Raw genomic sequence first — 26,847 nt, forward strand, 5'->3', positions numbered from 1 at the left:
TCATCTTAAAATTAGTTTTTATATTATAGACCATGGAAATATTTCTTAAATATAACGACAGAAATAGCAAGATAACATTTTTCAAATTGGCTGTTTCTTAAAATTTGTTAAACAAAGACTTTCTTGTGGAATTAAAAAAAAAAAATTAACACATCAGCAAAATATGCTAGCTAACTTTTCGCATGTGTGAGATGACTAGCACATTTTACTTAAATTGCTATTACACAGTGTGGTGTTTCTGCTCTGACTACCTAAGGTTTGGACTTATTAAAGTATAAATTCAAGAAATTTTTATTTGAAAGAATAATAACTAGGTCCCCAAATAGGTCCTCCTTATGATCTCCTCAGAAGTGAACAGTTTTTTTCCAGGTTGTTTAGCTTTAGCATTTGGTCAGTGAATCAATAAATATAGAAGTTATAACTTCTATGGCTATTGTAAAACATTCGATGCTTGGTGTGGATATAAAAGAGCAGGAGCTTTTGAGACTTTATCCTGCCAATGTTTTGTGAGAACATCAGAATGTCCCTGAGGCTGGGACCATATGTTTTTCATCTTGAGTCTAGCACATTTTCTGACACATAGTAGGCAGTTGAAAATATCTGTTGAATGGAAAAATGACTGAATGGCTGAATGTACTAAACTGTTCCTGCTTAACATTTACAGGTTATTTTTAAAACTGTTAGAGTGAGGAATATACTCATTGAAAACAGCAGAAAATATTTTCTTTTCACAAATCTCCAAGGATTTTTAATAGGTATGTTAGTTCCCCAGTGTGCCAAAAGTTTTAGTCACTGTTCTCTTTTTAATACAAGCGTCAAGGAAGTCTTTGGTTAAATCTCAAAAAACTTAAATTTGTTTTTCCAATTGTTCTCTTTGCAGAAATGTTAATTTACATGTTGAATTTTCCATTGTTTACATATCATTAACAGCTTTTATGCATGATGACTGACAGTTATAAGCAATTTTTCTTAAAACAGTTCTACCTATTGAATATCATGTAACCATTATTTTATTTTACATAAACTTCTCAACAACTCTAAGATGTAGGTATTATAATTATCATTCCTATTAACCTAGGCCTAGAGTTATTAAAGAATCTGACCTAGTTTGTTCCACTATTAACAGGGCCAAACTTGTCAGATTTGAAATTGTTACTATGGTCTTTGACAAGGCTATTTTTGCTGGCATTGTAGTATGTGTATGTATGTACCACATTCATTGCTTTAATGTATTTTTTTAAATAATTGGTTCCTAAGTTATGTATAATCAATTTAGAGCCCTTGCTTTAGCAAATTCATTCCTTTACCTTTAAGTCTAGAATCAAAAGTACGTGGCTGGAAATGTCAATTTTTCAGCATATTTTATACAAATAATATAACTTCTTTTTTATATTTGAAAATCTATCATATTTTCCTTTACGTTTCTACATTCTTAAGCATATATGCCCAGAGATATAAAAGCTTGAGGAATAAAAACAAATTTTACTTTGAAGCACCAGATTTGTTTTTCATATGTTAAAGTCTTTGATTTGTTTTGTTTTCCTGCTTCCCAAAAATGCTTACATAGTCCTGCCTGGATACAGGCAGTTGTTTATGATATTCTAGTATTTTTCAGGCAAAGAAAAGTTTCTTTTTTTTTTTTCATACTTTTCTTTTACTAATGTAAGTCAATATACCACTAAAAACTGTACAAGAAATACTGAATTAAGGAACAAATCGAAACCATTATTGTTTAGAGATGAGTAGAAAACACATGTATTTAAATCACCAAAAAAAGTGCTCATATTACTTCTTCAATTGGGACAATTCAGATATGACTAGTGATGGAGCAGACTCTCTGAGAGCCGTAATTTTATTCCCATTATGTCATTTGGATGCTCTTAGCTGCTTGTGTAGCAGAGAGCCACATCATGACCATAGAACAGACTGTTTCTTATCAAAAGCAGCAGCACTATAACGTATTCTCCATAAAAAGAGAGGCAAAGTACTGCCATGTTTGCATTTTCATTATTTTTATAGTTGCTTCTATTTTCAAAGTTGAATATTCATCAGGGTGATTATTATATCCAATGCAACAGAAATAACTGTACAAATCAAAAGTTCTTTTTATTATTGTAGAAATGTAACAACTGATTTAGGAGCTTAATATAAAACTCCAATTCTATTATAGTACTCTTATATCCATATTTTTGCTTTAGACTGTCTAGATGGACAAATAAATTGACCACTTTAATCAATATGTCACATTTATAAGTCAATAAAATTCATAAATTTATATGGATGGATTTCCCTGATTGTTTATGCAGATAATCAATCCTTTAGTCTATCTACATATTTATGAAGTAAATTAGAGAATAAATGAATGAACTAAGCCTACTTCAGCTGTTTGTGAGAAAAGCCAAATCAATGAAGCAGTGAGACCATAGTGAGAGACCATGGATGCCCATTTGAATATTATAGGTCCTAAGAGAGAAAATCTTTTCCTTATTTTAATTATTGATGTTCATTGGCATAATTTGAAAATTATTGATTTAGGAGTCAGAGACCTGATTGCTGGTTGGTTCTGCCACACAGTACTGTGTGACCTGTTTTCATTTATTTAACCACATTAGATCCCAATTTCCTCATGGAGACCATCACAACTTTCTTTGACTCATAACTTTGTGGTGACTATCAAAAGATATAAGATACTCTGCAAAAAATAAAAACATTGTAAAAACTGCAAAGAGCCTTAATAATAGATTTTTCTTATTAACATAAAATCAAAAATTATCTGGAATTTGCCTCATTTAGATGGAACCCTAAACCCCAGTAGCCTGTTTCTTTTTAAACCTTCGTAATTTTCCATGTCTACCCCAAGAATAGCAAATAGGAATTTTCCTTGAGGAGTTTACAGATCATAGTGATTAACAAGGCAAGTGAGCATCTGTCATTAGATCAGATGACTAAACTAAAACCATTATTTCAGATTGCCTTAGGTCTCATGTACTCAAACCAGCAGCAGTAGTCTTGTGTGTATGTGTGTTATGTGCACGAGCTTCTTTGGGCTTGTGTGAATTTTTGCCTTTATAATAAATATATATTATCCTTTCAACAAAATATATAAAATTTCAACTTCTGAATAATCCACTACATGCTGGAACTATTCTTAGGCAATACTCTACGTCTTAGAGGAAACCTCTCACACAAAGAAAATAGATTTATGTTTCCCACAGGACAGCAGAGCTGGAAGACATTATACAGAAGAAACAACTAGTTTGTTCAAAAGAACCAGTATTGAAAAGACACACATTTTATGTTATCATGTAGAAATGATGAATGATACTTCTTGTAGATGGTATCAGATAACAATAAGAGGAAGCATATCTGACAGCTACAATATTGAGCCCAATTAGACAAAATGGGACAGCAGTACCTAATGGACAGTACACATCTGTTGTTACAATGTGAAGTACTCCATAGAATTTGAGAATTACCCAAGAAAGTGTAGGGAAATTTCACACAATCTGACTTTGTCTCTAGTTGATATTTCAGTTGCAGAGACACCATAAACCTGTTTTGATGCTGGAGTAACAACACTCCACCAAAAAAAATCTAAGTATCATAAAACGAATGTTGTGATTACTAGAAAGAAAGAAAATGTTGTATATTCAAGACAGAAATAACTTTGTTTTCCAAGTAGTTAACTAAAAGAATATATACTATTTCTTTTGTTGCAAAAGTAGATTCAGTCTTGAAATATAAAAATAAAATTCAGCGATACAAATGGCAAGGAACTAATTTATGATGACCTCATAGATATGTACTCTTTATTAAGAAACTAAAAAATGACAGTGTTTAAGTTGTGCTGGGCTTCAGCAGCTGTGATTGTATTATTATAATCAGCTATCTAATTATGTTGGAATGGTGCAAATTTTTTTATGTTTAATAGCTCAGTGGTCAAGATACCCAAAACTAGCACAATTAGAGATTTGAAAATGAAAGCAACTTAGTCTAAAACTTTTTAGAACAATATACATATATTTTTGTAAACTAATGTAAAACTGATTTTAGTATCAATCTGTTGTTCAGTTTCAACTACACCTATTTGGAGAGTTGTGACTACTTTCCTATTTGGAGAATTGTGACTAAAAATAAATTAATGACCCTTTCTTTAATTAGCACATTTAACCCAAGAAACTTCATTTACAGTGTCTAGTTTTAAAATAAACCACAATGCAATGAACAAATATGATAACTGAGTACTGAACCTATATTCTAAAACCTCTGATATATTTTTTTCTCTGATGTTAGGAACAATGAAGTAAAACTTAAGAAATACATGTAAGAAATATACAAAAAGATGTTGCAGTATTTTCTTCTATAAAATTGGCAAACAGTGTTTACTGTGAAGCCAATAAGGGCATTTGGTATGATCTCCATCATACCACTTTTTTTTCCAGCATGCTTTCAAGTTTCCCTAAGTTACACATGCTATTTGGGAAAGAGAAACATAGGCAAATTTAGTAGCATAATTGGAAATGAATGGGTCATCACGTGTGGTTGTAATACAAAATATTTTAGGAGTAAAGCAAGTAAAGCATAATGGTTTAGATCTGTTGCTCTCAAACTTTAGTGCACATCAGAATCACTCAGTAGTGACTCCTGAGTGGGCCCAAGGATTTTTATTTCTAACAAGCGACGAGGTGATGTTAATACTTCTGAATCAGGAAGCATACTTTGAGAACTACTAGTTTAGAGGTCCATAAGTTGCTAATTTTACTTCTGAATTAAAGTTAGTTACAGAATGTAAAAAATTTTATTGTTTATAATTAGTAGAACAAGATGTTCAATTTTAGCCTAATGTTAAAATCTTATGAGTGAAAGGGTAATTGAATATAAACTTAAAGGGTATATTGAGAACAGATTTATTACAATGGAGTCTGCAGTCCATATGACTGTATAACAGAGTGCCTGCTCAGAGCCCTAAAGATGAAAGCACTGTTGATACTGGCATAAGACCAAGACACTCCTAAGAGCAATAACTAAAGCAACAATCAGTGCTTGTTGATATGTTATAGTAACATATCAACAATACACCCCAAATGGAGACTAGAGGAGCAAAGCAACACCATGTGACAAAGTTAAAGGAGATGCTGTGTAAGAAGAGACAAAAGAAAGGTTTTTGAAGTCTCTTTTTGAAGAGTGACTACAAATGGTCATGAATTGGCATATAGATCAAGGGTATCCAGCTGAAGTGGGTAGGGGGAGTTAAAAGTCCACCTCCAATCCTTGCACCCAGATACCTGACATTGAGGCAGGGGTGCAGTTTTAATTACACAAAATCATCATTTGTCCAAATGGTACATCTTTTTCTGATTCATCTCCCTACTTCAGGAGTCTATGTTTTATTTTATTATTTTATTATTTTTTATTTTATTTTTTAATGAAGCACAGCCAATTTTATTCAAAGTCTCCAAAATTTATATTTAACATGTTAATTGTTTCTATAATGTTTCATCTTTGTAAAATGGTTTTATTTCACCTTTCTTTTATAGATTTTTCATTTTTTCTGTATAGTTCTTCAGTAGAAGCCAGAGTCCTGAGTTACACAGTTAGGAACCTCTGACCTACTATTCTGATTTTCTTCTCAATATTCATGGCCAACACCTGGCTTTTAAATGAAAAGATTTTGGTCTTTTCAATCACTTGCTGATAGGGTGAAACTGCATTGTTACCCATAAGCACATGACATAATTTAGAATCAATCTTGGCATCCAGTCTTGTATTTCTAATCAAATTTACAACCTACCTTTCAGCTTCTTCTGGAGACATATTCAGTTTATCTGCCAACATGTTAATGCTGATACACTGATGGATGGACAAAAAGTCTTAAATATGAAGAGACAGACATTTTTAATGAAGTCCTCAAGACAAGCCACCAAGAAAAAATCATTCACTGGCACTGATTCACATTCCCTCAGCTTTTTCTGAGCCCCATCAAAGTGAAAGTTAACATATAAGCATTCAACAAACTCTAATTGGATCTTTACATGTGTAAGACTCCTGTTGAATAACTTGGACCAGATATTTTAGCACCTGTGGCGGCTTCAAACATCTTTCTTTGTTATGACTGCTGTGGTCAAACAGTGGAGAATATGTGGACACATCGTCTGAATTGCATTAAGATACTGCGGATGGTAAAGGAAGAGATCGATAATGTTATCACGCCCTCGGGGTTATTGAAGAAAACAAACAGAGACTAATGAATGAGCCATGTTTGCTGCTGAAGAGACTGAAGTGGAGAACTCACAGAATTTTATCTATGGTCTCTTTTAGCCATGTAAGGTCTTCCATGGCTGCATCCCAATTCTGCATTAAGATTTCAGAAGCCAGTTTTCCCCAGAGTGAACTCAAAGCATTTCTATCCATTGCTGGAACCAACACTCTAAAGAAGTAAAGATGTTCTGCAGCTCAAGAGTAATTTCCACATTTATATAGGAATTTTGCATACCAAGAGTGTCTCTAAATATTCCTGCCTAAAACCATGCTTGTCTGCCAGGTAGTCAAATCGCATCTGACCATCCCTGTTTGACTGCATTTGCTTTGTAGTTTCTGGATCTTCAAACGTCTTCACAATTGGTTCTGTTTCTGCCTGAAGCTGTTTCAGTTGTGCAGCAACAGTGGTTCTTTTTTTCTCTCAAAGCATGAGGAATATCATCAGAACAAAGGTTTTGGTATACATACATAGCAAAGACTACCATGTTGTTATCACTAAGATCCAATTTCCATTGTAATAATTGTTTTTCATTATATATCTCCTTTACAGAGAGAAACTCAAGCAATGAAAAGACTAGATGCCGATCCAAAAAGTGTGCAATGTGAGTAGTCAAGTCCTACTCCACCTTCTTGCCAAGGAAAAGTAAAGTGTAGGAGTCTATTTTTTAAATTTAAACCCAGTAAACCAAGGAATTTAGGACAATTTGTTAGTTCCTGAAATATGGGAAAAGAGCAACCACAATTAATGCTGGTGCTATAGTATTGGGTTGGCCAAAAAGTTCCTTCAGATTTTAAGTTAAAAATAAGACACATTTTTCATTTTAACCAAGAACTTTATTGAACAACTTATTCACCCTTTTGTTCCACTACCTTCTGCTATTTTCCAGGCAACTTCATAATTCCATCTCCTGAAAACTTTTTTATTTTTTTGAGTAAAGAACTGTTCCAGGTGCCTTTTATAGTCATCCAGGGAATTGAATTTTTCCATTAAGAGAATTTTGTAAAGACCAAAATCAGTGGAAATCTGAAAGTGCAATATCTGGTGAATACAGCAGATGAATCAGAACTTCCCAGCCAAACTGTGACAGTTTTTGCCTGGTCTTCAAAGAAACATGTAGTCTTGTGCTATCCTGATGGAAGATTATGCATTTTCTTTTGACTACTTCCGGACGTGTTTTGTTGAGTGCTGCTTTCAGTCAGTCTAACTGGGAGCAGTACTTGCTGGAATTAATCGTTTGGCTTTCCAGAAGGAGCTCATAATAGAGGACTCCCTTCCAACCCCACAATATACACAACATCACTTTCTTTGGATGAAGACGGCCTTTGGTGTGGTTGGTGGTGGTTCACCTCATGGCCCTACAATTTCTTCCGTTCCGCATTATTGTGCACTATCCACTTCTCATCACCCGTCACAATTTGTTTTAAAAACAGAATGTTTTCCTTACGTGTAAGTAGAGAATCGTATGCGGAAATATAGTCAAGAGTTATTTTGCTTAACTTATGTGGAACCCAAACATCAAAGTGATTAACATAATGAAGCTGGTGCAAATGATTTTCAGCTCTTGATTTGGATATTTTGAGTATTTCGGCTATCTCCCACGTGTATAAGGTTGATTGCTCTCAGTTATTGTCTCGATTTTATCACTATCAAACTTCAACTGGTCTACCTGACTGTGGAGCATGTCCAGTGAGATATCTCCAGTACAAAACTTCACAAACCACTTTTGACATGTTCAATCAGTAACAGCACCTTCACCATACACTGCATAAATCCTTTTTTTGCATTTCAGTTGCATTCTTACCTTTCTTGAAATAATAAAGCATAATATGCTGAAGTGTTGCTTTTTCCTTCCATCTTCAGTATTAAAATGGCTACACAAAAATTCACCAATTTTGATGTTTTTTTTAAATGCACACTGATATGAAAGCTGTCACAATATAATCTAACAAAATTTTTTCTAATGAAGTTAGACAACTAAGCGCTACTAGAGCCATCTTACGGAAAAAAACAAATGAACTTTATGCCCAACCCAATAACTTTATGGTTACATGACCTTAACTAAGTGGTCTAACTCCTCTAGGCTACAGTTCCCTAAAACATGAATTGAAGTTGTTGGAATGAGTAATCTCAAATGCTCTTTCATCTCTGAAGTCTAATAATCCTATGTTTAAAATAAAGTAAGAGAGCATATGAATAAAAAAGATCATGAGCATTGACACCAGGCAGATCTGGGTTCAAACCCACATTCAGAAAATTTCCTTGCTGAATGGCTTTGGATGCATCACTTAATCTCTCTGAGATTCAGCTGACTTATCTGAAAAATAGAGAAAACAATTCTTGCTTCATAAGAACAAGTAAAACTGAAGAATAATGAGTTCCAATATAAATATTCAATATTTTCTTAAAATCATTGAAGAAAAAAATTCTCCCATTATATTTCTGTCCTTGGTAAGATAAAAAATCACATAGAATGAAAAATCACACCTACCCCCATATCAAATCTCCCCTCTCCCAATACTGCAAGGTTTAAATACAATAGTTAAATTTTTTAAAAAGATTGGAAAGAAGGAAGGAAGAGGTAGAAAAATATGGAGAAAAGAAAAGAGGAAGGGCTGTGGGGAAAAAAAAGAAATATTTTTTAATTCCAGAAGAAAACTCTTTCTCCTTAACCCAAAATGATTAAGTTAAATCATGACACTACAGAGATATATAGAAAATATGGAAAGTTCCATACTGTAAAAATTAAATTGTCAATAGCTATATATAAAAGGTATGACTACAAAAGGAATAAACATAAGCACTATAAGAAATATTTAACAGATAAATACTACTTAAAATAGTTTTGGAAGTCCTAGCCAGAACAAGTAGGCAAGAAAAATAAAGGCATCTAAATTGGAAAGGAAGAAGTAAAACTGTCAGTCTTTGAAGATGACATAATATTATATGTAGAAAACTCTAAAGTCTCTACCAAAAAACTGTTAAAACTAATAAATGAATTCAGTAAAGTTGTAGGATACAAAATCAATATAAAAAATCTGCTGTATTTCTATGCACTAACAACAAACTCTCAGAAAGAGAAATTAAGAAAACAATTCCATTTGCATCAAAAAGAATAAAATAAAAAAAATTAAATTAAAATTAAAAAAAAGAATAAAATACTCAGGGATCAATTTAACCAAGGTGAAAAACCTGTATTCTGAAAACTATAAGACACAGATTAAAGAAATTAGAGAAGACACAAATAAATGGAAAGATATTCCATGCTCATGTACTGGAAGAATTAATGTTGTTAAAATGTGCATACTACACAAAGCAATATACAGACTCAGTGAAATCCCTATCAAAATTCCAATGGCATTTTTTCACAGAAAAAAAAGATCCTAAAACCTGTGTGGAGCCACGAAAGACCCCAAGTAGACAAAGCAATCTTGAGAAAGAAGAACAAAGCTGGAGGCGTCACACTCCCTCACTTCAAACTATAGTGCAAAGCTATAGTCATCGAAACAATATGGAACTGGCCTAAAAAAAGAGACATAGATCAATAGAACAATTAGGTAGTTCCCAAATAAACTCAATGTATATGGTCAATTAATTTATGACAAAGGAACCATGAATATATAATGGGGAAAGGACAGTCTCATCAATAAATGGTGTTGGAAAAACTGGACAGCAACATGCAACAGAATGAAACTGGACCACTGTGTTACACCATACACAAAAATTAACTCAAATGGATTAAAGACTTGAATGTGAGACCTGAAACCAGAAAAGTCCTAGAAGAAAACATAGGAGGTAATTTCCTTGGCATAGTTTTTGTGATTTTTTTTTTTTTTTTTTTTTGGATTTGAAACCAAAAGCAAGGGCAACAAAAGCAACAACAAAAGTGGGACTACATTAAACTAAAAAGCTTCTATACTGCAAAGGAAATCATCAACAAAATGAAAAGACAACCTCCTAAATGGAAGAAAATATTTTCAAATCATATATCTAATGAGGGGTTAATATCAAAAATATATAAAGAACTCATACAACTCATTAGCAAAAACAATTCAATTTAAAAATGGGCACAGGGCCTGAATAGACATTTGTCCACAGAAGACATATAGATGGCCTACATGTACATGAAAATGTGCTCAGTGTCATTAATCATCAGGGAAATGCAAATTGAGACCACAATATCACTTCACACCTGTTAGAACAGTATTATCCAAAAGACAAAAGATAAAAAATGCTAGCGAGGATGTGGAGAAAAAGGAACCCTTGTACACTGCTTGTGGGAATGTAAATTGGTGCAGCCACTATAGAGTATGTAAGTTCCTCAAAAAATTAAAAATAGAACTACCATATGATCCAGCAATTCCACTTCTGGGTATTTACCCAAAGAAAGCAGAAACACTAACTCAAAAAGATATATGCATCCCCATGTTCATTGCAGCATTAAGTACAATAACCAAGATACAGAAACAACCTAATTGTCCATCAGTGAATGAAAGGATAAAGAAGATGTGGTGTATATTTGTATAAACTGTACTATTATTCAGCAAAAAAAAAAGAATAAAATCTTTCCATTTGTGACAATATAGGTGCACCCTGAGCATATTATACTAAGTGAAATAAGTCAGACAAAAAATGACAAATACTGTATGGTCTCACTTATATGTGGAATCAAAAATAAAAAAGAAGCTCGTAGATACAGAGAACAGCAGATTGGTGGTTGCAAATGGATGAAAGGAGTCAAAAGGTACAAACTTCCACTTATGAAATAAATAAGTCATAGGGATGTAATGTACATCATGGTGACTATAGTTAATAATACTGTCTTGCATATTTGAAAGTTAAGAGAGTAGATCTTAAAAGTTCTCATCACAAGAAAGAAATTATGAAGCTGTGTATGGTAACAGATCCTTCCTAGATTTACTGTAGTGATTATTTCTCAATATATACAAATATCAAATCATTATGCTATATGCCTGAAACTAATATCATGTTGTATATCAATTATCTCCTTATAAAATAAATTATCAACAGCTGTATATGAAAAATATGACCACAAAAAATGTATGGAAGCACTATGAGAAATATTTAACAGGTACCTATAAAAGAAAAGATCAGTCATTAAGATGGCAAATTCTCAAGAGTGTTTTTAAAGGATGGTAAGTGGTATACTATTTTCTAGAAATGCTGGAAACATTGTGGCCATAGAGGCTCCAACAAAATTTTGTTTGAATCTTGATTCCAACACTGTGCTCCAGTAATGTGACTTTGGGCCACAGCCTTGATACCAACACCTATCAAATGTAGATTATACTACCTAATTCTCTAATGAATCTGTTGCTTACTAGCCTGGTGGTCACATAACAAAATCAATTTAAATGCTCCCAGTCAGTTTCTGATCTATCTCTAAGTTTTATCTCTTCTGAAAATTAAATGAGATAATGCATTTAAAGCACTTGCACATAGTAGTCATTCAATAAATATCAATAAATAATTAATATAAAGATTAGCATAAAAGTTCCAGTAACATGCAGTTAAAGATATTTACATGTGGATACCATCATTTCAATTATTTTAACACCCTAGGATTTTTAGCTCTGTCAAATGAATCTAAAATATTTATGGTTTCTTCAAAAACTGATAAAGGATAAATGAAGATGAATTAATTTTCTAAAGATTCTATTACTTTTCATGGGACAAAGGAAAAACATGGCTGCCTTAAGATTCACATTTTCCATGAAAGTCAAGTCATAGCACTACCATATCTGAATGTTGGTCAATGTATCCAAATATCCAAACATAATAACACAAGCAGTACTTGCCTAAAACACAAATAAGTCCACTATTTATGTGTAGGCCCTGAACATTGTTTTACAGAAATCTTAAGAATATGATAATATCTCAACAAATATCCTTTTATCTTCTTAGTATCTGAAATTCCAAAATTTAGTGCTTCTTTAAGTTTAAAGCTATGATCCCTCTTATTATATTCAAATACTCTGGAGAAACATCCTTTTTAATGTAATCATTGGTCCTTCATGCTTATTCTCATCTATAATCATGATTTTGACCAATTGTTTCCCCTGACACAGCCAGTCTCATAGTCCAGGTGACTTTTCCACTCCTCCTTGGCTGTGTACTTACAATCCAACATAAGCCCATTTGAAATGATTAAACAGCAGTGATACTGCTCACACTTCGAACTAAATGTCTTTATTTTTATGTTTTATTATATTTTATAAGTAAATACGTAGGTATATTTTACAGATCTTAAAAAATGCAAGTCAAAGAAAATCAGTATCATATTTCACTCAGAGATATCCTATGCAAATAGCATCAAAGAACTCATACCCTGCTGTTTTCATATATCAGAAGTATTTTCCCTGATGATTAAGTATTTTTATAAGTAACTGTTCTAATGAATGTATAATATGCATTCACACACTTGTGCACTTGTGCTATAATTGTTTTCAACAACCCAGATTGCTAACGCTAATTTTTCTGCATGACAATAAGTATATTTATAAATAAACACGTGAGAACCTACGTATTACTTTAGCTTCCTAAGAGGGGAATTCCTGATCCAAAGTTAATAAATCATCTACTTTGGCTAAGTACTTTATTTGCTTTCCTGAAAGATCATAGAAGTTAACTTTAAATAAGATCACTGTCTAAATCCTTCCAGTAACATTTAATTTTAGTTTAATGGAAAAATAACTAATTCATGTTCATTGCAGAAAATTTAGAAGATACAGGGAAAAATGAAAAGTTCTGAGAAATTCTACCATTTACAATGAATAGTTGTTCTTGTTTTCACCAGAGCTTTTCCGTGCATATTACACATGTATTTTTTATTTTTTTTATTTTTTATTTTTATTTTTTAAAAATTTTTAAGGGAATTCCTTTATTTTTATTTATTTATTTTTGGCTGTGTTGGGTCTTCGTTTCTGTGCAAGGGCTTTCCCCAGTTGCGGAAAGCGGGGGCCACTCTTCATCGCGGTGCACGGGCCTCTCACTATCGTGGCCTCTCCTGCTGCGGAGCACAGGCTCCGGACGCGCAGGCTCAGCGGCCATGGCTCACGGGCCCAGCCGCTCCATGGCATGTGGGATCCTCCCAGACCGGGGCACGAACCCGTGTCCTCTGCATCGGCAGGCGGACTCCCAACCACTGCACCACCAGGGAAGCCCTACACATGTATTTTTTAAAGGACAATACAGAATATACAATTTTGAGCTCTACTTTCTTTTTCTCTTTACACGGTATCATAAGCATTTTCTAATGTTCAATTCTCTTGTTTTCTTCTTTATCCCAGTAGTCACCACTGTCTACACTGTTGCCTTAATCAGAAACTCAGAGGAATCACTCCAGACACAACTTTCTCTCCTTTTCCAACATCAACAGCTTAAGCCCTCACATGCCCTCTCCTAGAATAACTCATGTGAGCTTCAGCTTCCCTCCAACCATATTTCCACTGTTTCTCTCACTTGTGCTATTGCAGGTACCCCTTACCAGGTCTTTCTACCTCCAACCCAGCCATCTTGTATCCCATAATCCATGATGTTAGAGAATCTTCATTCTAGTATTGAGACAAAATCCTGTTATCCCAATGATTACAATGATTCGGTTAAGATAAAACCCTGGTTTTTCAGTGTAACATCGTTCTCATTCACTTCTTTAGCTTCCTTCATCTCTTGACATTGTCCCAGTTATAACGTGCCCTCAGGAAATGCCAACCCACTTGCTCTTCCTTGATTGTGTGCTGCTCTCCATGAGTATGTAAATTCCCTATTAAAAGTCTCCTGTAGAGACTATGGAGGCCCACAATACCTATATTTAAGTCCTGGCTGTGCCTGCTGTTGACATTGGGCAATTCACTTAACTTGTAGTTACTTCAGTTTTCTCACTTGTAAAATTAGGTTAGTAACAGTGCTTATCCATGGGATAGTGATGAGGATTGAATGAGCTCATATTTGTAAGGAGCTTGGAACAGTAACCCACACAAGTAAGTGCTATGTAAATGTCTCTTAAATTGAGGCTTTCATGTTGCCTGTTATAATGCTTAGCTTGTACACCCTGCTTAACTTTGAGATCGCTCCAAAATCATTTTTATGAAACTAGACTGAGATGCCTGCCTCTACTCTTTGACCTTTGTCCTATCACTCTGCACACAGTGTTGAAATTGTCTACATTTGTGACTCCCAAAATGGTCAGTTGTCTGAGAGAAGAGGTTGTCTTTCCTCTCTTCATTGCCAAAATCTAGCACAAAGCCTAAGCAAGGCCCTGTTGGTTGTGGGCCATCAGTATCTGTTTTGCAAATGAACTGGCAATTTTGATTAAGGTCTTGTTCACTACTTGTTCTTTTCATGTGCACTGTGTTTTCAAGACCCTAGTTTAAATTTAAGAAAATAGTTAAAGGACCAATCCTTACAATAGATTACAAGCATGCAAACTAATTTTAAAGAGACCAAGTCAGAATCCACTTTTATCTGGCATTTTACTATATTATTTTCATGCAGAAAGCAAGTAGCACATGCCACATAATACTTTAAAAATTAGCAACCCACCAGTCATATTTACTAAGATTAAAATTTGTAGCAATCAGAACTAAGCATGATAAGAAGACATGAAAGAAATAAAAAGACATAGACCCTACTTTTAAAGGTGCTTGGGGTGCTCTTGAGTTTCAGAGTATACATCCACAAGATTATTTGAGAATACTTAAAGACCTGTGACAGGCTATAATTCAGAGGATAAGCAAACTAGAACAATGTATTATCCATAAGTATAAAGAATACATAAATGGAACCAGTAGGACAGAATCATTCAGCTCAACAATGAAATGACTTTTAATTCAGGTTATAAAGTCAGACAATTGTACAAGGATTTGAAGAGAGGTTAAAAATAGCTATGAGAGATGAATAGCACACTTAGTCACGAAAGTAGAAATAAAACAGATGAACTGAAAATAAGATTTTTGGAGGATGTAAAGCAGTTGGCAAATTCTCTCTGTCTGACATTCTATGAGGAAATGAAATAGGTGAGTATGCTACAAAGCCTGGAATTCTCTTTCCATACAAGTCTTTAAGGAAAGATGAGTAAGATAAAACCACTTTGTAAATGAAGATGTTGCAAATATATAGATATTCTTGTAACACCACTAATGTTATTATGAAGTTTATAACAACAATACTAATAGTAAATAATAACATAGTAATAGTATAACAAAGGATATAATGGTGAAAATTACCATTATATTAATAGAATAGGGAAAGCAATATATAAGGACAAATATAAATATTCTAGATTATGTTATTTACATACTTGAAAAACTGAATACCTGAGTATCTAACATGAACTATACCAAAGAACATGCTATTACTTTCCTAATAAAAAGAAAGAGCTTCAAAGGCAAACAAATAATTTTCCAAAGTCTTTTGGTCTGCAAGTCACTCTTACACAAGAGGAATTTGATGAGTTAAGTGTAAATGAATAAGAAACATGTGGATTACATTTTCTTTAAAAATACACAAGGGTTTAAAAATAAAGGAGAAAAAGTGTTTGGCACAATGCATTTTCCGTAAAGCCAAACCAAAAACATTTGAGACAGTTTTAGATTGTAGTATGACCTTCAACACTGCTGTGTTTGTCTATTAACCTAAAAATAAACACTATTTTTCAGTAGGAGAACTGAAGCCATAAAATATACACCAAGGTATGGATATGAATGAATAACTTCTTAAGGATTTTATTGATTTTTTTTTAAATAATCTCCCATCCAGAGATGTTGAAGCAAATGCCCACCACATGTGTCATATTCTGTGTCTATTCCATTATTTCTTCATAATGTTTCTGGTTCATGTATTAGAGGAGACAACATCTGAATATGTATAAAAAAAAAAATGTCAACCTTCCCCTAGTGGTAAGATTGACTTAACTTCAACTTGTACTCTTCAAATGGTTCCAATGTATTCTCAATTTGCATCATTTTTAATACTTCGGTCCATGCTTTATTCCAATTACTGCCTATGTATTTGTTGGAAACACTTTGTCTGTGATGACACTCTTTTCCTGTAAATAGGCAAGACTTGTACTGAAACTTGAAGAACTGGGTTATTTTGAGATTTACTGGTGGGTAAGTCAAGATTGTGGAACACACCATTATGCCAGGCAATGTCCGACTTGACAGCCTGCAACAAGTGGAGAGAACAATTAAGCAAGAACACTAAAAAAAGTTGGTGTTTTTATTTTTGTTGTTTGCTGCTGTCTCACCTGGTGTTTCTATTCAAGCATGCATGGCACTTCAGTGATTTGGAATCACTGCTTTTTTCTTCTTGAATTATTGATATGGTAATGATCATTTTGTTATTCCTCAAATTCTCCCAATCATCCTGCAATACTTCATCAACTTTATTCCTTTTATGCCAAGCACAAAGTTTTGTCAGTTATTTATTTGTACCTTTCCTCAAAGTCATCCTTCCTTTTTTCTTTCCATGGCCAGCTTCCCAAAGGAAACACTTATCTCTCTACCTCTAACCTGCAGTTACAAAAAGGAAGAAATCATCAGTCTCCCTTCCACTTCAAGTATGAACCCGTAGCCTGATGACAGGAACTTGGGGTTTGGGCACTTATTCTGCATTTCTGGGCTGCTTTGCTGATACTGGTTATTCTATCACTTTTCTACTTAATAATCTTTGAAAACACCCCATTGCTCAAAAGCTAAAATCCTAGCCCAGAATACTAGAGAGCAGTATTTACTCAGTAAATATTTGTTGAAAGAATGGAAGTATTCCTCTCATTTGTAGCTGTCTAAAATCTATCCCCAAACCACCTCTTACTACATTTTGAAGCACAAAACTCTGTGGTAGGCAGAATGGCTCTCCAAAGATATCCATCCCCTAATCATTGGAACCTATGGATATGTTATGCTACATAGTAAAAGAAGGTTTGTAGATATAAATTAAGGTTGCAGACTTTAAAATAGGGAGTATAATATGGATTATCCAGGCATGTTCAATATAATCACATGAGCACTTAAAGGTAGAGAATCTTTTGTGACTGGAGGCAGAAAAAAATGTGGCAGAAGGGAAAGCAAGATATATGTGACAGAAGGGAAAATCAGAGATTCCAAGCATGAGCCCATTTGATGTGCCCTTTCTGACTTTGAGATGCAGGGACCCACAGAGAAGGACCTAAGAGCCACTAGATGCTAATGACAGCCCCCAGCAGACAGCCAGCAAGGAAATGTGGACCTCAGTCCTAGAATCACAAAGAACTGGATTCTTCCAAAAACTTGAATGACTTTGGAAGAAAATTCTTCCAGGGCCTCTTGATAAAAGCCCAATTGAACAACATCTTTATTCCAGAGCAGAGAAGAGAAACAGAGCAGAGTAAATAGCCAAGTGAACAGAACTGTAGGATAATAAATTTGTGTTATTTTAAGCTAAGTTTTTGTAATTTGTTACAGAAGCTATAGAAAACTAATACACTCTCAAGTAAGTCGTCCTTGAGTTATACCCACGTGTGTCATTGCCTTCACCTCTGATTGGCACACTACTTATGACAGTAACACTCCTTTTATATCAATTCCCAACCCAACTCTAACTCACAGAAACTTCTTTAAAAAAAGTGCACTGGGTCCCTCCCAGCAAAATATTTTAATTAGTTAAAGGTTTATAAAAGAAAATACTTAGGAGAATTTCTTTGGTTTAATTAAAAGAACAGTATACCTTTTGGATTACTTAATACTATATATGACTTTCTCTTTTGATTTATAACTATAGGCATTTAAGAAAAAAATTTTAAGCCAGTGCTTAGCAAACCTAAATATGCATATATAATATCTAGAGATTCTATTAAAATGCAGATTCAGATTCAGTAGATCTGGGGTAGGACTGGAGATTTCTTCATTTCTTGTGAGCTTTAATTATATTCTGTCACTTATTTTTTTGTGTTGACCTTGGGTCAATTATTTCAGAATCTGAACCTAAATTTTCTCATCTGTAAAATGGATATAATAAGTAAAAATGTGATCATGAATATAAGGGAAATGCTGCTTCTTGTGTCCTATGACACAACCCCTTAGCCTACTGTAATCTAAGCTGCATTTTTCATAGACAGAGCTCATCACACTTATCACATCCCATATGAAACTATAGCCATATTTTTCTACTTTTCTGTTATAGCAACTCAGGAAGTATCAGCAAAGCAGCCCAGAAATTCAGAGAGTGAATGCCCTTGGATGAATCCATCCATCAGTGGAGCTAGGGATTAGTAATCAAGGTCCCAGGCTCTGCTTCTTCATTCAACAAGTACATTCAACACAGTTCTTTAGAGAGAATGAAGCCCACAGTGGGATTAAGTGCCAGTTGTTAACACTGAGAACAAATAGCTTCCTTTCCTGTGTCACTTTCCTCATCTCTTCATTTCTGTTTCTGGGTATCACCTTCTAAATAAGCTACATTTTAATAAGTCCTTGTCTTAAGTTCTGCTTTTAGCATGACGATCACTCATACTTTCACCTGTTTTAGAATGGGATGGCCAGCAGCAGAGACAGAGAAAACATTGGCTTATGGTGTAAATTCAATATTGAACTATGTGGGGACAATGACAATTTTAAAGACCATGGAATAAGCCGAATGTTTAATTTGTTTGTGTGTTTGTTTGTTTTTTTGTTTATATTGGAAACCTTGCAGAAAGAGAATGACAGTCTGAAGTTATCCACCTATGAATTCAGGGAATGCTGGGAAAGCCAAAGGGCCTTCATAGAAATTTTTCAAAACTTTTGTTTCCTACAGCTAGGGGTAACCTTTGCTGAAATTCAAGCACAGGATTTTATAGTAAATGTAGAAAAACTGCAAAGGAGACAATGTTCGGCCTCAGTGTCTTCTAGGCTAAAGTTATGGTGAAGATACAGAGTAAGCAGGAGCCTGAGGTCTGGAATGGTGATAGCTGTTGTACCCAAGAAGGCATGCATTAGTGAGAAGAACACTAGTATCTTTGAGAAGTTCATTGTGGCTGTCCTCTGTAAGACAGAATTAGCAGGAGGAGATGATGCCATGAGAGATAGGGCCCTCATGTCAATGAAGATGACACGGTTCCCGAATAGCAAAGACCAGATGGTGGCACATAGCCATCAGGAGCAAAGTCAGTATAATTACTATAAAGCACAGCAATACTAATATGATAAACAAGGGGTCCTTAAATTATGGGGTTCTTTGACAATTATAAGACACTGTGATATGTCTAGGAGTGAAATAAATGAGCAGCCAGCAAGGGTGAAGCTGGATATGAATAAAAAACCTCAAGAGAAAATAAACCAAGGTTTCTATTAGCTTCTGCAATGAAAAATCACTATTCCTTGCCCAGTTTCCAGATCTGAGCTAACCTCACACACAGGGCCTGGTGACCCAAAGGGAGATAAATTCTCTTGAGGAAAGACTCTGTCATGCCACCAAAAGCATGTATAATAAATGTTTCGCCAATCTCTCCTTGAAAGAACCTGTGGCCTTAAAGTAACTGCATATTGAGGAGGAAGAATACCCAAGATCTATCGTGAGGTGTTGAAAACTGAGCCTTACTTGATACTGAAATTAAAGTGACCGTAATCCCTAATATATTATTGCAAGACAGTAAATGGATTTCTGGCCTAAACCTATCTTGCAATGGATTCAATCATTTCATGGACTTACCCTATGTCATTTTTGTTCCGGTCCTGACTGTGACCAAATTAATGCATTTTTCCATCTCTCAGTTTCTCACCCCTGCAATGGGGATGATAATAGGAGTAGCTAATGACAGGGCTATTGGAGAACTGAGTGACTTAATACATATGAGATCTTAAAACAATTTGTTACACGCTAACAACACAATAAGTTTTATTATTTTTTTGGTTTGTTTTCCTTCATTCAGCAACTGTTTATTGAGCACCTGCTATATGCAGTCACTGACCAGGCACTAGAACTATAAAGATGACTGTCATGGTCTCTGCCTTCAAGATGCTGAGAAACTGGGAAGAAATGAATACAAGATGGAAAGGACAGTGCAACAGGATAAATGAATATATTTCCCTGGAGCAGTCTTTTCAGATGAGATGATATTTTAACTAGCTCTTGAAGGTTAAGTAAGAGCATTCTGGGAAGTTGTTGCTGCTGCTACTGCTGATAATGATGATAATAAATAGTAATTAATAATACAATCTTTAGTTAGTGGGTAACATTTACTTGCCCCTCAAGATAGGCCAATTTGTAATATCAATATGTATTATTTTGCTTAATCTTTATGAGTTTGGTTTCATTTTTTGTTTGTTTCTTTATTGAGGTATAGTTGATTTACAATGTTGTGTTAGTTTCAGGTATACAGCAAAGTGATTCAGTATATATATATATATATATATATATATATATATATATTCTTTTTCAGATCCTTTTCCACTATACATTATTACAAGGTATAGAATAGAGTTCCCTGTACTGTAGACTAAGACCTTGTTGTTTATCTATTTTTTATGTTGTAGTGTGTATCTGTTAGTCCCAAGCTCTTCATTTACCCTCCCCCTTCCCCTTTGATAACCATAAATTTGTTTTCTATGATGGACCTAGAGATTACCATGCTAAGTATAGTAAGTCAGACAGAGAAAGACAAATATCACATGATATCACATGATCACTTATATGTAGAATCTTAAAAAATGAAACAAATGAAATTATATACAAAACAGAAACAGCTTCATTTTTATCTTTAGCCTTGAATTTAGGAATCTGAGGCAGAGAGAGATTCTGACATTTTCCCAGGGTCACTGGGAGAGTTAATGGCAGAGCTGCAGAGCGAGCTGGGGCAGAAAGGTATTTTAAGCAGCGAGATAAACAGTGGAGAGCACGCTTAATTATGAAAAAGCAAGGCTTGATGCTGAAGGAGAAAAAATTCAGAGTGGCTTGAGTACTCAGTGTTCAAGGTGTTAAAGATGGTGGAAAATGGTGAAGAATCCTGAATATTTTGCTAAAAGCTTGAGCGTAACACAGAAGGACCCAGTAGGAAAGTAGAAGCTTGTGGAAGTTTATGAGGAGAAAAACAAGAGTAATGCTACCCTTTACAAAGAAATTTACATCCATCATACATCATCTCACTTAGTTCTTTCAACAACCTGTGATCTATGTAACAGTATTTTTGTTTGGAAAAAAAAAAAAGGAAGCATACATTTAGAGACTTCAGTTATTTTCCTAAGGATTTAAGGATGACAACTCTGGAGGCAGTATACTTGAGTCACATCTTAATTGGAGGGAAGGGTTAGAGGGAGGATATGGTAAAGTCAAATGTGACTGTGGTTTCTGGAGTAGGGCACTGAGTTAGAAATGACACCATTAAATGAGATTTACAAGAGCGTGTGAGGGTTACAGGAGGACATAAGGAATTCAGGTTTTGCAAAAAGACTTCGTACGGATTATCAGACTTCCTGGTAACAGAAGCTTTTAGATGAGCCGTTGAAATATACATCTAAGTTCTAAGGAGACGATAGATAAAAATGGCAAAAAAGGTAATTATTTGAAAAGTATTAATGAACTTTATGCCTTTACTTTTCTGCATATATAACCATCATGCCTACTGAGCTGAGGTCCAGGGCTATAGGCATCAGTCACTGGGGGATGAGAAAATTAAAGTGTGTTTGAGAAGCAATGTAAAGAGAAAAAGAGACGATGACAGAGTACCAATAATATTTTACAATAAGACAGTGATTTTAAATCCCAACACTGTAGAGAAAAATAAAGATTAGCTTGATTTCTTTAGTTTCTATTAATATACGAAGGGCTAAACTAGGTGTTTTCCAGTAGAGAAAGCAGCCACATTCCCCTGAGGTCAAGATGGAAAGAAAGGTGACAATGTGATAAGTGAAATAATACTTCACCCTGACCTTGAAGAAAGGTCAGGAAATGGAGGTGGGGGAGAGAAGGAGATTGCCTTGTGACTCAATATTCCCTCTCTGTGGTTGATCTGGAGGTGAGGAAAGTCTATTAGACAATTTGAGGAGAGTACCAAATTCAGGGACTTGAGACTCACTCCCTCTATTGAGATCATTTGGGTGGACACAGGACACTCTGCAAACTGTGCTAACGTGAGGTACCCCAGTCTGATCAAGAAGGTGGAGCAAGGACTTCCCTGGTGGCGCAGTGGTTAAGAATCCGCCTGCCAATGCAGGGGACACAGGTTCGATCCCTGGTTTGAGAAGATCCCACATGCCGCGGAGCAGCTAAGCCCATGTGCCACAACTACTGAGCCTGTGCTCTAGAGCCCACGAGCCACAACTACTGAGCTCACACGCCTAGAGCCCATGCTCCACAACAAGAGAAGCCACTGCAATGAGAAGCACTTGCACCACAACGGAGAGTAGCCCCCACTCACTGCAACTAGAGAAAGCCAGCATGCAGCAACAAAGACCCAGCGCAGCCAAAAATAAATAAATGAAATAAATTAATTAAAAAAAAAAAGGAAGGTGGAGCAGCATGGTAAGAGACATGGTTGACACTCTCTTGGTCCTGCCATAGTTCTATAGAAGAGGGACCACGTTGGAAGTCACCAGGTCTGTGAGTAGCCCTACTGTAGTGGAATGAGTTAACTTGGGTCAAGACCAGACAAATGCATGGAGGAGAATTGCATGTCTCTGCCAAATGAAACTGAGGGTCAGCTGAATTAACCAGGTGGGAGATGTCTATGCTCCTGGAAGGACAGTCACAACCCTAAGTTCAAAATCGCAAACTTTAGTTTCAGGGGCATGTAGGAGGCCTAACTACAAAGTAGAGAAGACTGATGGCAAAGATATCAGTTAGTGCATGTGCAGTAAACAGAGGGAGGCTGAACCAAAATAGGACAAAACTAAGAGCCACCATGAAGATATATGAATGACATGCCCCTTCCCCTATCCTGAAAATTCAACTTCTTAGCAAGTGAAATAAGAGAAGGTGAAAAATAGCTGAACCCAGTTTCTATTTGTTGTCATTGCTCTTTGTGCCTATTTTTATCTTCTACATTTTTGTGTGTGCCTTTTGTGGTTTTAATTGAGATTTTATATGACTCCATTTTGTCTCCTTTCTTTGCATATCAGTGATACTTCCAAGACCACTTTCTTACTTTGTTTTCAATTTTGCATTTTTAAATTGAAATATAGTTGATTTACAATATGAGTTTCTGCTGTACAGCATAGTGAACTCATATTTTTATAGATTATACTCCATTTAAAGTCATTATAAAATGTTGGGTATATTTCCTGTGTTGTAAACTACATCCAAGTCCACTTTCAATTAATACTTCATGGGTAGTGTGAGTACTTTAAAATAACAAAATAATCCTAATTCCTTCCCCTTATCCTTTGTATTACTATCATCATTCATTTCACTTATATATAAGCATACATAACAAATATACATAAGATACATACATAAGCACAATTAAAACGTTTTTCTATTTTTAATTTGAAAAAAAAGTTGTTAGAACAATGAAGACTAAGAAAAAAAAGTATTTTACCTTCACTTATTCCCTTTCTTTATATAAATCTGAGTATCTACATTATTTTCCTTTTCTTAAAAGAGGTTGTGTTTTTTTAATATTTGTTGTGAAGCAGGTCTAGTGGCAAGAAATTTCCTCAATTATTGCTTGTCTAAGAAAGTTTCTATTTCTCTTTCACTTTTGAAGGATAATTTTACAGCATACAGAATTCTCACGTTTTTTTTTTTTTTCCTCTCAATACTTGAAATATGTTGTTCCACTCTCTTCTTACTTGAATGCTTTCTAAGGAGAAGTTGGATGTAATTTTTATCTTTATTCCTCTATAGATATGGTGATTTTCCCCCTCTGGCTTCTTCCAGGATTTTTCCTTTATCTTCGATTTTCTGTATTTTAAAAACATTACCCCAAGGTGTACTTTGTTTTTTGTTTTTGCTTTTATCATGCTTGTTGTTTTCTGAGCTTCTTGGAACTGTGGTTTGGTGTCTGACATTACTCTGGGGAAATTCTCAGTCATTATTGTTTCAGATATTTCTTCTGTTCCTTTCTCTCTTTTCCACCTTCTGGGGTTTACTATATGTGTATGTCACACCCTTTTGTTTTCTTACAGTCCTTGGATATTCTTTTCTGTTTTTCTTGGTCTTTGTTCTCTTTCCTTTTTAGTTTTTGAGGATTCTATTGATGTATCCTTCAGGTTCATTCATATTACAGCATTTTTTATCTCTAGCATTTCTTTTTTATTCTTTCTTAGGATTTCCATCTCTGCTTACATTGCTTGTCTGTTCTTGCAGGCTGTCTACTTTATCCATTAGAGCCCTTGGCATATCAACCACAGATTTTTTAATTCCTAGTCTGATAATTCCAACATCCCTGCCATGCCTGGTTCTGATACTTGTTCTGTTGCTTCAAATTGTGTCTTTTCCTTTAGTGTGCCTAGAAATTTTTCTTGAGAGCTGAACAATGGCAATACTGAGTAAAAGGAGCTGTTGTAAATAAGCCTTTATTGATGTGGTGGTGAAGTAAAGAGGGAGGGAAACTTTTTATAGTCCTATGATTAGATCTTAGTCTTTCAGTGACCCTATGCCTCTGGACTGCACTTCACAGGTTTTTTCTCCCCACTTAGTTGAGAAAAGATGCTAAAGTGGGCTTGAGTTAACTCAAGTTAAGTCATACCTTGGTATCTGTGGGGATTGGTTCCAGGACCTGCCACAGATACCAAAATTCCAGGACGCTCAAGTCCAATAGTCAGCCCTTAGTATCCATGGCTCTTAATCTGCAGATTCAACCAGCCAGGGATCATGTAGTATTTATTCAAAAAACTTCATCTAAGAGTGAACCCAGGCAGTTCAGACCCTTCTGCCACATGGAAGGCTAGAGTAGGCTAGCGTTGGGTATTTCCTTTCCTCATGTCATTTAACCTCTGATAAAACCCCAGAAGTCTAGGGTCTGGTTAACTAGTTTCTCCTGATGACAAGCCTTGTTAAAAGAAACAGAGCAAGTTTGGGATTGACATGTACACACTGATATATTTAAAATAGACAGCAAACAGGGACCTACTGTATAGCACAGGGAACGCCGTTCAACATTCTATAATAATTAAATGGGGAAAGAATTTGAAAAAGAATAGATACATGTATATGTATAACAGAATCACTTTGCTGTACACCTGAAACTAACACATTATTAATCCACTATGCTCCAATATAAAATAAAAATTAAAAAAACAGAGTATAGGTATCCCCTGCTTTTTGGAAGTCTGCTTTACACCACTTCACTTTTATGAAAGACCTACCTTAGTACCTGTTTTCACTAACCAAAAGAAATCTGAAGAGTATATTGGCATTTATGAAAAAAGGCATAAAACAAAATTAGCATCGCATGTTTGTTCTGCAGCGAGTCATCATAGAGGCAGCGTGCACCCAGAGCAATAAGGGTGGCCCCACCAAGCCCCTTCCCCAGGAACTACACTCAGCATCAAGCCACCAAGGCTTTGAACTGTGCCTGTGAGCATCTGTGCTTTAGCTCGATTTATTTTATGCATCCACTGGCAAAATGTATCCTAAGGTAATTGCTTCTTCGCTTTACACCATTTCAGTTTATGAAAGATTTCATGAACTCCCTTACTTTGAAAAAGTGAGGGAAACCTGTACTCTTGGGTATTTCATAATAGTTCCTTTTCCACCTCCCCCTGTGGGGAGCCTGAGGGGATTTTTCTCACACATTTACTGTGAGAATCTGGTCAAGCTCCTGGAAGTAAATCTCACAATAATGTGGGGGGACCCCTATGACTGAGTCCCTCTAGAATTTTTAACTCTCAGATTTGTCCACGCAAAGCCTCCAGAAATGTATCAAGTACAGTTTAGGTTTCTCTACCCCAGCACTGGTTCCTGCAGCAGTTTCTGCTGGCGAGTCTCTGCTCCTATAAGCCAAGACTCCCTGTATTTGCCTGACTGTCTCTCCAGTCTTGGGGGCAGCAGTTTGCCCTGTGGGCATTCCTCTCTCAGGATGAGTTGTTGAGTTTTTCATCCTGTCCAGCTTTTTACTTGTTGTTAGAACTGAATGGTGACTTCCAATCTTCTTCTACACAGAACTGGAAACCAGAAGTCCACCCATGTTCTTTTGCAGTGTGCTAGCAGGCCACAGAGAAAGAGGCATCACTGTATTTGTGCATGCATGCTGGTGGATGATAGAACAAAGAACATCAGAACAGCAAAGCATTCTTCAGGCTCTCCAAAATGAGAAGGTAATTTGAATGTATTATAGCAAGAGAGCCCTCTTGCTGGGAATTGGAATCCCTCCCCTTGCTGCAAGAGATCTCTGGCCATCCATGAGCATAAAGAGAAAGAAACCCTGGGGCAGTAGCCCCAGAGACTTACAGTAGAGTCAGTGCTGTCCTCCTTGGCCATTCATAAGCTTTCACAGACTCAGCACCAAACTGAAGTGCTGAGGGTAGAGAATAAGGGATCTCAGGATTTGTTTGGAGAGAAATGTCTATTTGAAATACATATACTAATAACATCTGATAGAAATGTGATCAAAAAAATCTGATATGGTTATGACTCAAACCACTTTAAATATACCTTCTATGGAAGAAGTATGTTGC

At 35.3% G+C, this 26,847-nt stretch overlaps 1 pseudogene; it reads right to left on the bottom strand.

The window, feature by feature from the left end:
- Nucleotides 1–4,972: 4,972 nt before the first annotated feature.
- On the bottom strand, nucleotides 4,973–26,270 carry LOC111175247 (eukaryotic translation initiation factor 3 subunit E pseudogene; annotated as a pseudogene).
- Nucleotides 26,271–26,847: the final 577 nt, after the last annotated feature.

The sequence above is a fragment of the Delphinapterus leucas genome, chromosome 4, assembly GCF_059928025.1.
Source record: "Delphinapterus leucas isolate spDelLeu-1000000601 "Yukka" chromosome 4, BTC_Dleu_Yukka2, whole genome shotgun sequence".
Taxonomy (NCBI): domain Eukaryota; kingdom Metazoa; phylum Chordata; class Mammalia; order Artiodactyla; family Monodontidae; genus Delphinapterus; species Delphinapterus leucas.